This window comes from Amblyomma maculatum, unplaced genomic scaffold (genome assembly GCF_055883805.1).
Source record: "Amblyomma maculatum isolate TAMU_Amacu unplaced genomic scaffold, ASM5588380v1 scaffold_73, whole genome shotgun sequence".
Lineage (NCBI taxonomy): Eukaryota > Metazoa > Arthropoda > Arachnida > Ixodida > Ixodidae > Amblyomma > Amblyomma maculatum.
Window position 1 is genome coordinate 96,699 of NW_028146798.1, and position 16,124 is coordinate 112,822.

Consider the following 16,124-nt stretch of genomic DNA (forward strand, 5'->3'; position numbering starts at 1 on the left):
AACTAGCCCACAGCGCCACCTTAGTAAACTCAGATTTACACCAGTGATCAGAAGCCAAAATAAAGTTTATAAAAATATTTACGCAGTCAATGATGCCGAAAGCAGGGATACCGGGTGTTTGGGGAAGCATCTTTTCGTGAAGGCAAATAAAGCGTCTAACGGACCAATGTCAAAAATCATTCAGGGGAGCTGCAGGCTGCCGCTAAGATTTTAAAATTTCTTTCGCCTGCCTTTGCTGCGGCTGAGTGACCCAGCTGTTTCATCGATGAGGTTTGTGTCCGGAACTTGACTTTTTTTATATGAACCAACCATCACGGATAGCTGCGCTCTTCACGAATTTTGTGACGGGAGTGAGACACTCCGGTACAAGCTGAGGAAGCAACGTTTTGTTAAACGACGTCTCTCTCTTCGTGCACGCTGAGCGTTCATGAAATGAGCTGCCAGCAGTGACAAAAAGCACTTCGAAGTTTCTCGGAAACGTTGGCTTTAGCGGATTGTGATAGAAACGCTATCTTCAAGTTTAACAACTCAGGTCGCGGATTTGCCGACAAACCAGAGTAAGGATAATCCCCCCCATAGACACCACCACCACTGCTTTCGCAAAAAGCTGCACAGAGCACGAGTAGGATTATTCCTTAGTTCTTTTACATATTGTCAAACAGATGCATGTACCCTTGCTTGCGTTCAATTGTTCAATTTTAATTTAACGGTTCCAACGACAACATAAGCATGTAAACTTAATTAAGTATTCCCCTACGGCATTACGTCATTACTATGTTCCGCTGAATCAAAGCATGTCTCTTGTACAAATGTAGGCTGCACTTTTCATGGCTCCAGTGGTATGTAGTCCTAAATTTACAATACAAGGTAACAGTGAAGTTAATCCCAAAGCTGCGTGAGGCTATAGAAGCAATTTTCCCTCTCTTCAAATGTCGTCCGGGGGTCCCTTGTTTCTGGGAAAAGTAGGTGGAGCTACTGGGGTCGTAGTACAAAGCCCCTTTCTTCCGAGCGCGCTGTCTTTCTTGACTTGCGAGCGCCTTGTTCCTGCCGGGTCGGTCTACAGATGCTCAGGCTTTGTGCGCGAGAGGCATGGAGGCATCCCCCAGAGGGGGCAAAAAGAAGAGAGAGGGAAACCTGCGAGCAGCTTTTCGGAATATGCGCATGTTGGGAAGGGCACGTTTGTTTTCAAGCGAATCGTACTGTTGGGCGTAAACCTGGTTGGCGAGTGTCGGTGTTTTCGTTATTTTACTTTTATTCTTTTTTGTAGAGTCTTGCTCCTCAGTGGGCGCATAGTAGGCGGTCAGTTGGCTGCTACTTTCAATATCTACAGTACTGTTCGAATTTTGTTTGTGCTGGCTGTCGCTGGTCTCACCTTCTTGCCCCAGGACTTGCGCACGTGCTCCTTGCATGGTGTGCAGTGCGTGCTGGACGAGGTTGGTGCAATGGCTGTACTGCGTGGCTGAGAAAGATTCCGTCATATATATAACGTAGCCCCGATGGACTTTTCTTGAAGTTTGACGCTGGTCACCTTTCATGAGCTTCTGGTCGTGCGCTAGTCCGACATTGTCAAAGGTTGACTTCGGCTTTGCATATACAGTTAGAATGTTTAGTTCTCGTTTTCAATTCACGCGGTTCTATTTTGAATAATCATCTCATGTTATCAACATGTTGGAAGCGTTGTGCGGCCTGAGGTGCTGGTTACGTAGTGTTTTGTAAATGTTAGCACTAAGTCGAAATAAGTGCCAAGAGGGTGTGACTGAGAACGGGTAATAGGCTAGGCTGCAAGACTCATTGCTGCATCCATGCATGTGCAGCGAGTGCAGCGACTGTTGTGCTATATTTCATGACCGTCGCTGTGCTTTCTAAATCGCAGAGAATTTAAAACATGGAACATGCGGACATTGTCCGCTTGATTGAAAGCGTAAGTGCGTGGAGAATTCTGACTGTGTGCCTTGGGCATGCTCCACCCCGAACCTGCGCTGCGTGAGTAAAAAGCACTTACACCTGCGAGGCTCTCATCATCAACATCAAGCCGGTGTATTCTCAATATAATAGTATCTTGTTCTTGAGCAGTGAGGTTCATGCAGTAAGAAAGTGTCCGATGGCCGTGCTACTTTCCTAGCAAGAAACGGAAAAAAATAAAGGCGAAAAAAGGGAGAAGCAAACTTTTCTAATGCAGTGTGTTGGGCAGTCGGGCCGCACAGAAGAGGCGAACTAAGGACTGCATGCCGACCTATCTTTGGTATCCAAGTGGATGTTGGCTCTCCACGTGGATCTGTTGGCGCGGCGCCTAGAGATATCTTCAGGGGGAAGCTTTGTTTCATTTTTTTTTACATTATTACTCACAGCCTGCCCTACGTGACTCACTTAAACGGTGCTCCCAGCGCGTCATTTCTACAGTAGTCTTTCCTGACAATTACCACAAGGAAAAACCACGCCATTTTCAAGCGTAAGCAACTTAAGCTGAAAACAAATGCCTTCATAACACAACTCATTAGAGTGCTATTGATATTTACTGAGCTCTACCGATCTATACAAACTAGAAAGCAACACCAATGACGCATCACGGAGAAATAGACGCTCAATTGAAATGAATGCAAATATGCTCCACTGACTAAAAAACGTAATCCAAGAAGCTCGGCATACTGTTTAAATTGAAATTTTTTGGAAATACCTTCCGAATTTTAATGCCCGAGTGTATATTAGAGAGTACATTTCATGGAGAACTCATATAGAATATGCAACTAGCAAAGCACACATAGTATTGAATATCTTGACGAAATTTCACACAGCTTCACATGTAGAATATCTGCTGCATATCACACATATATATTACATCGATTGTTGAATATGTCAGCGCCGTGTGGGATTCACGTATGGCTACATTATCAGATACCTTAGAACGCGTAAACCGCGTAACTCGCTTTGTTCTACAATTTTCAGCAAAGCATTCAAGAAGTTTTGCTGGGAGTTTCTTAGTAGATCTAGTAGCAGCCTACACAGCTTTATCAATCCCAGTTTTATCAGAAAAGAGCAGATCCGCCTACTAATAGCAGTACTATAAAATTCCCAGCCAAAAGATTCCATCACTGCTGAAATGTTGTGTTGAAAATTGTAGCCATTAACAAAAAAAAAAAAACGGCTACACTGTTCTGGGTGCGTTCTAAGAGTCTGATAAAGTTACCATACGTGGATCTTACACTGTGCTGACACTATAAGGAATTGGTGTAATAAGTGGGAGGTACAGCAGCTCTTTTACATCTCAGGCTGTGTGTAATGTTTTGCCGAGAAATCAATATTCTATATGCTTTGCTAGTTAAATTTTCGATATGAGTTCTTGATTAAATGTCACATTTTAGTATGCACGCCCATTAATTTAGATTCGGAAGCTTTTTCCAAAGGATAGGAAATTAAACCTTATGTTGAGCTTCTTAATATACGTTTTCTAGTCAATTGAGTGTATTTACATTTATTTAATTGAGCGTCCATTTCCCCGTGACGCGTTAATTGGTGGAAGCTGTCTAGATCGTTTACAGTATGGCGCAAATGTTGTATTCGTTGAGTGTCGAGCTGCACATGATGCAGTCTTGTGCGTACAAGCGGATTTTGCGTGAAACTGTATGAACAATAGTGTTGCTATGTATTAATAACAATAAAGATGCCAGAAAAGACCCCGGAGGTAGATTGTATGTAGCATCTTTTAAGGCGTAATGAGATCTACTAGACCGGTAGAGCTCACTAAGTAATAACAGCACACTGACGAGATGTATTATGGAGGTATCTGCGTTCAGATTACGCTGCTTACGCTTGAAAATGGCTGGGTTTTCTCAGTGGTAATTGTCGGGAAAGACAGCCCTGAAAAGTTTCCTTTCGTCTGTACGTTTTCCTTTTTTTCCCACGCGCACTCGGCGTGCGTGGCATCCGCTTCTCTTCCTTCCTTAATTGTTTGTTCGTTCTTGTTTGTTTGCTTACGTTCTCTACCCCCCCTGTAAGGCCGCAGTGAAAAGCGACTCGCACGTGGAGTCGAGCTGGCGGTCGACCCCCCCAAACGCCGAGGCCACGGAGCGAGCGCTGTAGTTTTTTTTTTTTTTTTTTTTTCTCGTTTTCTCCCCTTTTCTTGGGCGCGGGCGCGCTGGCGCGCAGGAGGCTTGGTTTGTTTCGCCCCTTCGCCCCGAGGCGTCGCCAAGAAGCGAATGGCAGACGCATCCTTATCGGCAGGGAACATCAGCAGCACGCTTCTGCGAACCACTTTAAAGCCAGCTCGTCCAGCGATGTCCCGCCGTGGCGCTAAGCATGGGTGCAGGAAGCGCCGTTAATGAAGCTTTTTGCACTGCCACAAGCGCTCACTAAATGTCCTGCAGAAGGCGACAATAGGCGCGACCCTTGGCCCTCCCAAGTAGGCAATCAGCCCAGCGGCCTCCCGCTGTGTCGCGAGACATTGGGTCCGAGCAACGGCGACTGTACACTGCTCTGGGACAGTGCCCCCCCCCCCCCTTTTCCTCGAACGGGACGGCTGGGTGGCCTAGTCTCCAGATCCCCCGCGGCGTTTCTTTCACAAAGGCACCAGCTGCAAGGTCGCGTCGCAAACACGCTGAGGAGGGGAGGCAAAGACAGGCGCCGTGTGAGAGGGTTTGGGGACCAGCGAGTGGAAAGAGTGTGCGTTTTGAATGTTGTATTTTTATTTGGCGTAATTAAGGACCTGGGTCCAAGATTATTCCCAACCCACGGGGTTGTGGCATGTCTTTCAAATAATTTGATCGGCTGCTTTATTTTCGGGCCGGATCATCTAAGGTGACCGCCCTCGGGTCTTTATTGATGTTTGTCATCAAAAAGCGGTCCTCGGACCATGTTTGACAGTTAAGATTGAGGCTCCCTGCTTAGCACGTATTTACACCCCCTAGGCTTTAACCGAAACGCTCGGTAGGAAAGTAACGGCCTGTAAAGTGACTTCACTGTGTGAGTCTTCATTTTCTTTTAAGTTACAGTTGTCTGTGTGACTTGTTGCTGTAACTTTGCCTACGTATATTATTTTGCTTCTGTAAATATATATCTCCTCCTGACTATCATCAGATCATCGTCTTGTGCTTCTTCACTGCCGCACGACCACGTTTGGAGAGGCTTCAGCCCCTCCGAAGAGTGGCAACGAACGAGCTAAACATCACTCCCCCCTCTCGCCCCTTTTCGCCTTGCGGTTATCTTCGCGGGGCGTACTGACAAGGAGCTCTGCGTACGCGACTCAACTTGTTTCGTCTGTTTGTTGGTTCGCTAGGTTGTGCTCCAAACAGGCACCCTATGTGCCCGGCCTGGTCCGCAGCACTATAGGCCTATGGCTTAAAGTTGGCCAAAAAAAAGTAGTGCGCAGCGCTGAGATACTAGCGGTTCACAATAAAGGGCAGCAAAATTAAACGAGAGCCCACTACTCATATAGTATCCCAACAAAACGTGTCATGGCAGTTCGGTTCCAGGTGGAGCTCCAGACAGACCCGGTTTGTTTGTATGCAACGGTGCGCCGATGAAAATTAAAGCACAATGAGGGGCTCGCAATGAGATACATAAAAGGGGAGCCAACAGCCACTACCCACACAAATGAAAAAAAGGTGTGTGTGTGTGTGTGTGTGTGTGTGTTTGTGTGTGTGTGTTTTGGGGGGTAAGTTCATCAATGCGAAATGAATAATGCAGCGTCACTGGAAAAAGTATTATAAATACGAAAAAAAAAACACATATGCTGTCACGAAATCGGCGCACATTTTCATCAAGCCGGTACGGCGCGAGGCCCGGGCGGCGTCGCGTGGAAAGCATGGAGAAAAAAGCCCCCTTCCCCGCGCGGGAGAGCGTGTAGCTGTGTACGCGTTGCCGTCACCCTCTTTCCCATTGCCCGGGGAGGACGGTGGTTCATCGGACTGGAATACGCCAGAAAATTCAAGAATCTTCTATGGGACCTAGCCAATGACGACGCGCGGCTCGACGGGAGGAAGAGAGAGCGCTATAACCAGCAAAGCTAAGTGTGTGTGCGCGCTAGCTTTGACGCGTGCTAACAAACAGACGCGGCGCGCCCTATTTAAAGAGACCGCGCCGCTTGATGAGTCAGTCAGTCAATCAGTGTTTGCGACGTGCTCGCCTGTGCTTCGGCTGGTCTCCCGGGGATCACCCGCTGCTGGCAACCCCACGGACCTGCAAGGGAGCGGCGCTCGTCTCGTATGGCGGCCACATCGTGACTCTTGAGGGGTCGGACTGCAACAGTGCCCGGTGAACAATTTGGTGTTTGTTTATGTAACTCTCTCGTTTTTGATCTGTTGGAAAGCCTCTGTGTTATTGAATCATTCTGTAGTGGCATGCTTAGCGTTTGTATTCTGTGAACCTCTCGTCTGTGCATTTCAAGTGATCTTGTGTATTCCTTTGTATCGTCTCTTGCTGTACATAAATTGTGCTTTGTTTGTTACTTCTGACTCCGATCCTTACTCTGGTTTGAACCGGCGACAGCTGGGCACCAAACGGCCACCCCCTTTTGTCCCTACTAGGTAGCTGAACTCCGGCTGAGCTTGCCACGTGGGTCGAGGGCATCTCCTTAGCGACCGGAACAGCTATCTCCACTCACTCTAAGGGTGTCTTGGAGTGTGCGCCCGTTAAAGGCGCATCGTTAATAATACCCCCTAGTTATTAACGGGTGGCAATTATTCTGGCGTCCGCGACAGGACGTTTGGTGCATTCAAGCTCAGAGGATGGAGAACGAGTTGGAAGAGTTTACGAAGAGGTCGTAAACAGTGTAACAGCAGAGCGATAACGAGAGGTACCGCGCTGAAGCGGTTGTGTAAGGTTCTTTGAGAGTGCTATGTGTTAGCATTAGGCAGTTCAGATTGAAGATGAATCTCTAGGAGATTATTGCGTTGGGCCTAGAGGAAGGTCTGAAAGGAGCGGAACTGCGAGAATGGGTGGACCGAAAAGAAAGGGAGGTTCTCGAAGAAGCTGAGAAAGAAAGAGAGAGACAACGAGAAGAAAGAGAGAGAATGGCAAAGGAAACAAGCAGAGGCAAAGAGACAAGAACAAGAACGAGAGAAAGAATGGCTCAGGAAGCAGGCAGAAAAAGAAAAATAATTCTTAAAAGAGAGAGATATCCTTCTCAAAAAGCTGGCTGAATTTCGGCGTTTGAAAGGTATCACCGAGCCTCCGGAGGTTACCTTTCCTTATATTAGGATGTACAGTGATACAACCGAGTCGTCGACAGCCACCGGTGATGTAGAAGATAGCTCCAGCAGCCAGAATGAGTTTATGGAACAGTCCGTTCCCGTGACAGAAAGTTCAGAAAGAAAACACTTTTCTGGAGCTAAGATTTCTCAAGAAAGTGAGATTGTCCCCTCCAAGATGACAGGTTGCGGCGAAGCTGTGAAGGTAGTTATCGAGCCAGAAACCTCTTTCGTGTTTTCAACGCCTGAAGATGAAGAAGGGCAGGATTGTAACTCCTTATTAAATGACACCATGGCTGAGTGCATGAGTGACCGGGATGAGGAGCTTTCAAATCGCAGTGAGCACGAAAGCTTGGATGAAGGTGGCAGTGCAGATCCTAACCTTGAGGATTCAGAAATGGAAGAAAGCGAAGACTGCACTGTAATGAAAGGATTCAAGAAACATTTTAAGGAAATTTTAAGGAACGGGATGTAACTGAAAGTGGGGAGGGTGAGTCTCCAGTTGCAACTGAGCTCTGCTTCAAGAAAGTACGACTGAAGGTCGTAAATAAAAGAAAGAGAATGAAAAGGATTGAGGGACAAAAAAGTTCTCAAAAAGACGCTCCTTTTAATCAACAATCTTCTGATTATGCGGTTAAAACTGGATCAAACGTTCCTCGGCCAAAGGTGCGAATAAAAGTGGAAACGAAAAGAACAAATCCAAACCTGCCAAGTCAGACAAAGTCGACAGGGAAATGTCTGATAGAAAAAGAATGAAGAAGCGGCCGAACGACTGGATGCGCAAGCGCATGGAGAGCAGCCCCGACCGAGAAAGAATCAGACGGCCTGCTCGAAGCGCCGCTAGGCAAGGTAGAGTTAGTTCTGGCCAAGCTTCCGATGGGAAAGCAGAACTCAAGAGTAGATGGAGGAGCGAAATAAAATCGCGGATCAGAAATATCATTAGAACCATAAAAAGAGCCAGGACACGCGTAAGAAAGACGTACCAGTACTTCGTAAGAAAGGGAACTGGCGTGTTAGGTAGTTTGAGAGAAGCTCACCTGTTCGAAGGAAGAGCCACAAGCCGTTTTTGGAAATATAGGCGAAAGCATGCCCTGGGTTTATGCGCTTCACATTTGAATAGCTGTGCGTTTTTGTGTTGTTGATTCCTATGTGTATTCGACGGCAGTGTGTTGTCATGTTTGTGAATTTCATGGCATTGATGTATGAATTTTGTAATGTGTCATTACAGTTTGTGAAATTTGTGCAATATGTGTGATGTGAACATTTGCCCCATACAATTGTGAGCGCATGCATGTGCGCGCGATGTTCATGGTTGTTGTGAATATTGTGGGACAATATTCTTTAAGGGAGGGGCAGTGTCACGAAATCGGCGCACATTTTCATCAAGCCGGTACGGCGCGAGGCCCGCGCGGCGTCGCGTGGAAAGCATGGAGAGAAAAGCCCCCTTCCCCGCGCGGGAGAGCGCGTAGCTGTGTACGCGTTGCCGTCACCCTCTTTCCCATTGCCCGGGGAGGACGGTGGTTCTTCGGACTGGAATACGCCAGAAAATTCCAGAATCTTCTATGGGACCTAGCCAATGACGATGCGCGGCTCGACGGGAGGAAGAGAGAGCGCTATAACCAGCAAAGCTAAGTGTGTGTGCGCGCTAGCTTTGACGCGTGCTAACAAACAGACGCGGCGCACCCTATTTAAAGAGACCGCGCCGCTTGATGAGTCAGTCAGTCAATCAGTGTTTGCGACGTGCTCGCCTGTGCTTCGGCTGGTCTCCCGGGATCACCCGCTGCTGGCAACCCCACGGACCTGCAAGAGAGCGGCGCTCGTCTCGTATGGCGGCCACATCGTGACTCTTGAGGGGTCGGACTGCAACAGTGCCCGGTGAACAATTTGGTGTTTGTTTATGTAACTCTCTCGTTTTTGATCTGTTGGAAAGCCTCTGTGTTATTGAATCATTCTGTAGTTGCATGCTTAGCGTTTGTATTCTGTGAACCTCTCGTCTGTGCATTTCAAGTGATCTTGTGTATTCCTTTGTATCGTCTCTTGCTGTACATAAATTGTGCTTTGTTTGTTACTTCTGACTCCGATCCTTACTCTGGTTTGAAGCGGCGACAGCTGGGCACCAAACGGCCACCCCCTTTTGTCACTACTAGGTAGCTGAACTCCGGCTGAGCTTGCCACGCGGGTCGAGGGCATCTCCTTAGCGACCGAAACAGCTATCCCCACTCACTCTAAGGGTGTCTTGGAGTGTGCGCCCGTTAAGGGCGCATCGTTAATAATACCCCCTAGTTATTAACGTGTGGCAATTATTCTGGCGTCCGCGACAGGACGTTTGGTGCATTCAAGCTCAGAGGATGGAGAACGAGTTGGAAGAGTTTACGAAGAGGTCGTAAACAGTGTAACAGCAGAGCTATAACGAGAGGTACCGCGCTGAAGCGATTGTGTAAGGTTCTTTGAGAGTGCTATGTGTTAGCATTAGGCAGTTCAGATTGAAAATGAATCTCTAGGAGATTATTGCGTTGGGCCTAGAGGAAGGTCTGAAAGGAGCTGAACTGCGAGAATGGGTGGACCGAAAAGAAAGGGAGGTTCTCGAAGAAGCTGAGTAAGAAAGAGACAACGAGAAGAAAGAGAGAGAATGGCAAAGGAAACAAGCAGAGGCAAAGAGACAAGAACAAGAACGAGAGAAAGAATGGCTCAGGAAACGAGCAGAAAGAGAGAAAGAATGGCTCAGGAAGCAGGCAGAAAAAGAAAAATAATTCTTAAAAGAGAGAGATATCCTTCTCAAAAAGCTGGCTGAATTTCGGCGTTTGAAAGGTATCACCGAGCCTCCGGAGGTTACCTTTCCTTATATTAGGATGTACAGTGATACAACCGAGTCGTCGACAGCCACCGGTGCTGTAGAAGATAGCTCCAGCAGCCAGAATGAGTTTATGGAACAGTCCGTTCCCGTGACAGAAAGTTCAGAAAGAAAACACTTTTCTGGAGCTAAGATTTCTCAAGAAAGTGAGATTGTCCCCTCCAAGATGACAGGTTGCGGCGAAGCTGTGAAGGTAGTTATCGAGCCAGAAACCTCTTTCGTGTTTTCAACGCCTGAAGATGAAGAAGGGCAGGATTGCAGCTCCTTATTAAATGACACCATGGCTGAGTGCATGAGTGACCGGGATGAGGAGCTTTCAAATCGCAGTGAGCACGAAAGCTTGGATGAAGGTGGCAGTGCAGATCCTAACCTTGAGGATTCAGAAATGAAAGAAAGCGAAGACTGCACTGGAATGAAAGGATTCAAGAAACATTTTAAGGAAATTTTAAGGAACGGGATGTAACTGAAAGTGGGGAGGGTGAGTCTCCAGTTGCAACTGAGCTCTGCTTCAAGAAAGTACGACTGAAGGTCGTAAATAAAAGAAAGAGAATGAAAAGGATTGAGGGACAAAAAGTTCTCAAAAAGACGCTCCTTTTAATCAACAATCTTCTGATTATGCGGTTAAAACTGGATCAAACGTTCCTCGGCCAAAGGTGCAAATAAAAGTGGAAACGAAAAGAACAAATCCAAACCTGCCAAGTCAGACAAAGTCGACAGGGAAATGCCTGATAGAAAAAGAATGAAGAAGCGGCCGAACGACTGGATGCGCAAGCGCATGGAGAGCAGCCCCGACCGAGAAAGAATCAGACGGCCTGCTCGAAGCGCCGCTAGGCAAGGTAGAGTTAGTTCTGGCCAAGCTTCCGATGGGAAAGCAGAACTCAAGAGTAGATGGAGGAGCGAAATAAAATCGCGGATCAGAAATATCATTAGAACCATAAAAAGAGCAGGACACGCGTAAGAAAGACGTACCAGTACTTCGTAAGAAAGGGAACTGGCGTGTTAGGTAGTTTGAGAGAAGCTCACCTGTTCGAAGGAAGAGCCACAAGCCGTTTTTGGAAATATAGGCGAAAGCATGCCCTGGGTTTGTGCGCTTCACATTTGAATAGCTGTGCGTTTCTGCGTTGTTGATTCCTATGTGTATTCGACGGCAGTGTGTTGTCATGTTTGTGAATTTCATGGCATTGATGTATGAATTTTGTAATGTGTCATTACAGTTTGTGAAATTTGTGCAATATGTGTGATGTGAACATTTGCCCCATACAATTGTGAGCGCATGCATGTGCGCGCGATGTTCATGGCTGTTGTGAATATTGTGGGACAATATTCTTTAAGGGAGGGGCAGTGTCACGAAATCGGCGCACATTTTCATCAAGCCGGTACGGCGCGAGGCCCGCGCGGCGTCGCGTGGAAAGCATGGAGAGAAAAGCCGCCTTCCCCGCGCGGGAGAGCGCGTAGCTGTGTACGCGTTGCCGTCACCCTCTTTCCCATTGCCCGGGGAGGACGGTGGTTCTTCGGACTGGAATACGCCAGAAAATTCCAGAATCTTCTATGGGACCTAGCCAATGACGATGCGCGGCTCGACGGGAGGAAGAGAGAGCGCTATAACCAGCAAAGCTAAGTGTGTGTGCGCGCTAGCTTTGACGCGTGCTAACAAACAGACGCGGCGCACCCTATTTAAAGAGACCGCGCCGCTTGATGAGTCAGTCAGTCAATCAGTGTTTGCGACGTGCTCGCCTGTGCTTCGGCTGGTCTCCCGGGGATCACCCGCTGCTGGCAACCCCACGGACCTGCAATGGAGCGGCGCTCGTCTCGTATGGCGGCCTCATCGTGACTCTTGAGGGGTCGGACTGCAACAGTGCCCGGGGAACAATTTGGTGTTTGTTTATGTAACTCTCTCGTGTTTGATCTGTTGGAAAGCATCTGTGTTATTGAATCATTCTGTAGTTGCATGCTTAGCGTTTGTATTCTGTGAACCTCTCGTCTGTGAGTTTCAAGTGATCTTGTGTATTCCTTTGTATCATCTCTTGCTGTACATAAATTGTGCTTTGTTTGTTACTTCTGACTCCGATCCTTACTCTGGTTTGAACCGGCGACAGCTGGACACCAAACGGCCACCCCCTTTTGTCACTACTAATTAGCTGAATTCCGGCTGAGCTTGCCACGCGGGTCGAGGGCATCTCCTTAGCGACCGGAACAGCTACCCCCCCTCACTCTAAGGGTGTCTGGGAGCGTGCGCCCGTTAAGGGCGTATCGTTAATAATACCCCCTAATTATTAACGGGTGACATATGCAAGCTGTGGAATTAGAAACAGCGAGCTCTAAATTTCAAGCTAGAAGTAGAAATTAGACGAATTCTTGGGACATCGAGCGGCATTATTGAATTGGCATTACATTATTAATATTGCGGCGCAGTATGGATTCGGCGGCTCGTTGCCGTTACGGAAAATATCTTACTGCGGTTTTCCACACCTCACGCACGTTTTAAAAGCCTCTACTGTGCTTTTCTTAAATAAAGTGGTAATAAATGCGATCTGGAGAGTGTTTGCAGTTTCGTTCACTTAGTTTTCGTTTTGGTTTTTATGTAAACTGGAAAGTAATCTGAGACTAAATGAATTACATATCGGAAGTAATTGTAATTTCATGTGAATAATTTTCGGAGCCGTAATCGGTATTCTGTTTTTTTTTTTTATTCCTTTTGAAACGCAATTTTCCCGTGTTTGCATCCTAATATTCGCTAGGTTACGCGTGGCGAGAATTTTTATCACCGAGGCATGGTCCATATTATTATGGCTGGGACTGTACATACAACGCGCCAGTGCAGCGCTGACGCGATCGTCGTTGTGCCAGCCTTCTTGCCGGCTCGACTTCCTCGCTGCTCCGCTCGGACAGTGGAGACTGCTGCGGCGAGCAACCGCGTGACGATGCGATTGGCGAGAAAGCGAAGGACTGGTGCCCGCGTGTGAGCTTCGTCTCCCCGTGCCCATGCATCCCCACCTTCATTGGTGGTGGTCGGTGGTCGAGCGTCCAAGAAAAAAGGGGGCGGTAAAAAAAAAGTGCGTGGTGCAGAGTCTTCTTCTATACTCCCCACACTCCCGTTTGTGAAACGACGTAAAAAAGCCCCACCGCTGAGCCCGGCAGCTCTGGCCGGTACTCGTGCCCTCCCTTAATCGAGAGAGGGAAGGGCAGAAGAAAAGGGAAAGGAAGAGTTCACGGTGGTATGCCGCGTGGTGGCAGTTTGCCGAACTAAAGACCCGTGTCCCGGAAAGCTGGGCATGTTACTCTGGAAGAACTGCCTTGCAGGCCATCGCACCTAATACATCTTTGTGCTTCCCTGTATTTTGACAATTGTTATATTAATGAATTACTGAGGTTCAGGAGGCTAGTGATTCGAGGCAGGAAATGTTAAAGTTTCTGTGCCTCTGAATTTTTCACTAGCAATATTGAAAAACAAAAAGGTTATAGAGTAAAAGACACATTGACTGGAGGTGGTGCGTAAGGAACGTAGTTGAAATCATGGTCTATACACGGAATGTTCGAGACGAAAGCTTTTCTAGGCTTATGGTGAAAATCTCGCTTCGGCAAGATTTTTCTGCCAGATTTGTGAGCATGACTTCTAGAGTGAAATATACTGTGTCTTCCTTCTCCTGGGAACCAACTATGGAGCGTTGTGAGTTTTGATGCGTTCAACAGAACGCAACTGATTAGAAATGAATAAAAATGCTTGCTGCGCGAAGTATTGAATGAAATGATTTACTACTGGTTTGTATTGACTAATACTACTATATACTACAACCACTCTACTATGCTTTGCCATTCACCTATTCAGAAATACCTTGGATACCTTCTAATATCTTGTTCCGTTTTCAACTTCTTTAGCATTTCCATATTTGTCAATATTTTCACCTCTGCTTGTTTTAGCAGTGATGGTGTTGAAGCCTGAGGTTGTTCTTGCTATCGCGCACAGCGCAAGTAGGTAATCGCTGTAATGACGTCACACACGGACGCCTGACGTCTCTCGCTGGAGCAGCCAACTAATTCCTCCACAGACACCCTAGAGGGCGTGACGTGACCACGTGGTCTGTGTCGATGGCGTCGAGGTAGTCAGTCGACATCAAAATAATTTCGTCGAAGATTAGACACATTACTTTATTCAATGCAGACATGAAGATCTTGAGCTCTCTTACAAAAAATATGTATGATAATTTTATGTGATCGCTTTAAAGAATATGAAAGCCTTTAGAACGCATATGATCTATGTATGACCACACTTCCGATAATTGGTCCCCGATGTTCAATATAGTGTATTTTCATACAATGTATTTATACATTTTATAATTAACTTATTAACAATATATATGGACAACGTATCAACTTTGTTACAATAATTGGCCACCATTTTTAGAAAGAGTCATGTTCATACAAAGTACTCACGACTTGTGTTTTCATGCTACCCATATTTCAAGCTTCCAATAATACTGTGTATTTTATTAACTGTTCACAAGCTTGTAATATTTTGTGAAAAGTGTGACTGTTCAAAGAAAGAGATGCAAATTCAAACCTTCATTTATTGCAAAAACCATTGACACAGAAGCACTTGGTTTCCTACGACAACAATGACATGGTGCTTTTGACTTAGCAGCCAGAAAAAAAATTGTCATGCCGTCCCCTAGAAAAGAACTATGCATGCTCAAAACATTTCTGCCAATTTCACATGCTTTGTGCTAGCATCACACACATCTCTCTTCACTCGGATGCCTCTTTTTTCATACATATATGCTAACTGGTTTGCAACCGCTTCCTGAACAAACAAGTACTTACCAAACACTCTTAGCAGGTATAGACTACTGCTGCCTTCAGTTGTATGCTTTTTCATAATCTACATCATTCGAAATGTGGTTAATCACAAATGTGCGGGCACAGGAAACATAGAAGTGAAATTTACAGAAAATATGCATGTTAAATTATCAGGCAGTGAATAAATAGTATATACCCTTCTCTGCCATTTGTTGAGCAGCAACGCATCAGTATGTATAGATACTGTTTGGTGCATGCTACTTAGCAAGTGATGCCGCTACCCCTGTGTTTGCTCCCTTTTTCCAACTGAATGATGCCCATGTCTGCCGGAGCAGTGAAATACACGCTTAATAATTGAAGGCGCCCAATTACATCAAGCTTCTAGGGGAATGCAAGAGCAAAAATAAGAAATGAAGAAGTATATATACCTATTTTCCCCATGCCTTTTTTCCCCAGTCTGCTGCAGTATGTTTTCGTGAACGTTATTTCGTTCCATGAAATTCTGGTTGCGTTCGACAAGGGGAGCGCGATGTACCATCACGACAGGTCATGACATCACCAGGCGATTCATGCATATATGAAGATGACCCCGCATGAAATGAAAGGCGCCCGTGCGGCGCCTTTGATTTGCGGCTTCCTTGAACGCCGCAACACACAGTAAACAAAAGCAGATACAGAAAAGCAGTACAGCAGGCATCAGCGGCACTTTGAAACTGATTTACAGGATAGAGAAGGCGCAGTATCTGTCACGCGCCGTAAAGAATGAGTGGAAGGTGGGTGTGAAAGAAGAGAGGGGGATAGAGGTGCCGTAGTAGAAGGCTACGATCCTCCGCGCTTCCTCCTCATTGCACTCTAGTGATCCAAAGTGACGTCTAGATTTGTGCTTTCGTTCTTTTTCTTCCTGTCGTTTTGTCAGGTGGTTGGTATTCGAGGCGACGCATGGACTCGGATTCGGGCGTCCGCTTCTTCACAGCGCGCTGCACGGATCGTGTGTTTTCTTTCTTCATTGTAATGAAGACTGGAAGAGTACTGACCGTGTGCGTGGGCGCACATGCATTTATTGCCTGAGCATGACTTACTTGCTCACACGCGCGTCCACACACATGAAGCTTTGAAGTGGCGAAAAATAAATAGCTGTCAAGACTGAAAGTATCTTCTAAGGAAGCGTAATGGTCGGCGTTTGGAATTAGGTTTTGAAATTATACAAGATATTACTTAGCTTATGGACCGATAATGTTTCGTCACTAGCTGTTTCATATAAGAGGCGTAATTTAAGATGCAAAGGCAGTTTATTGAGC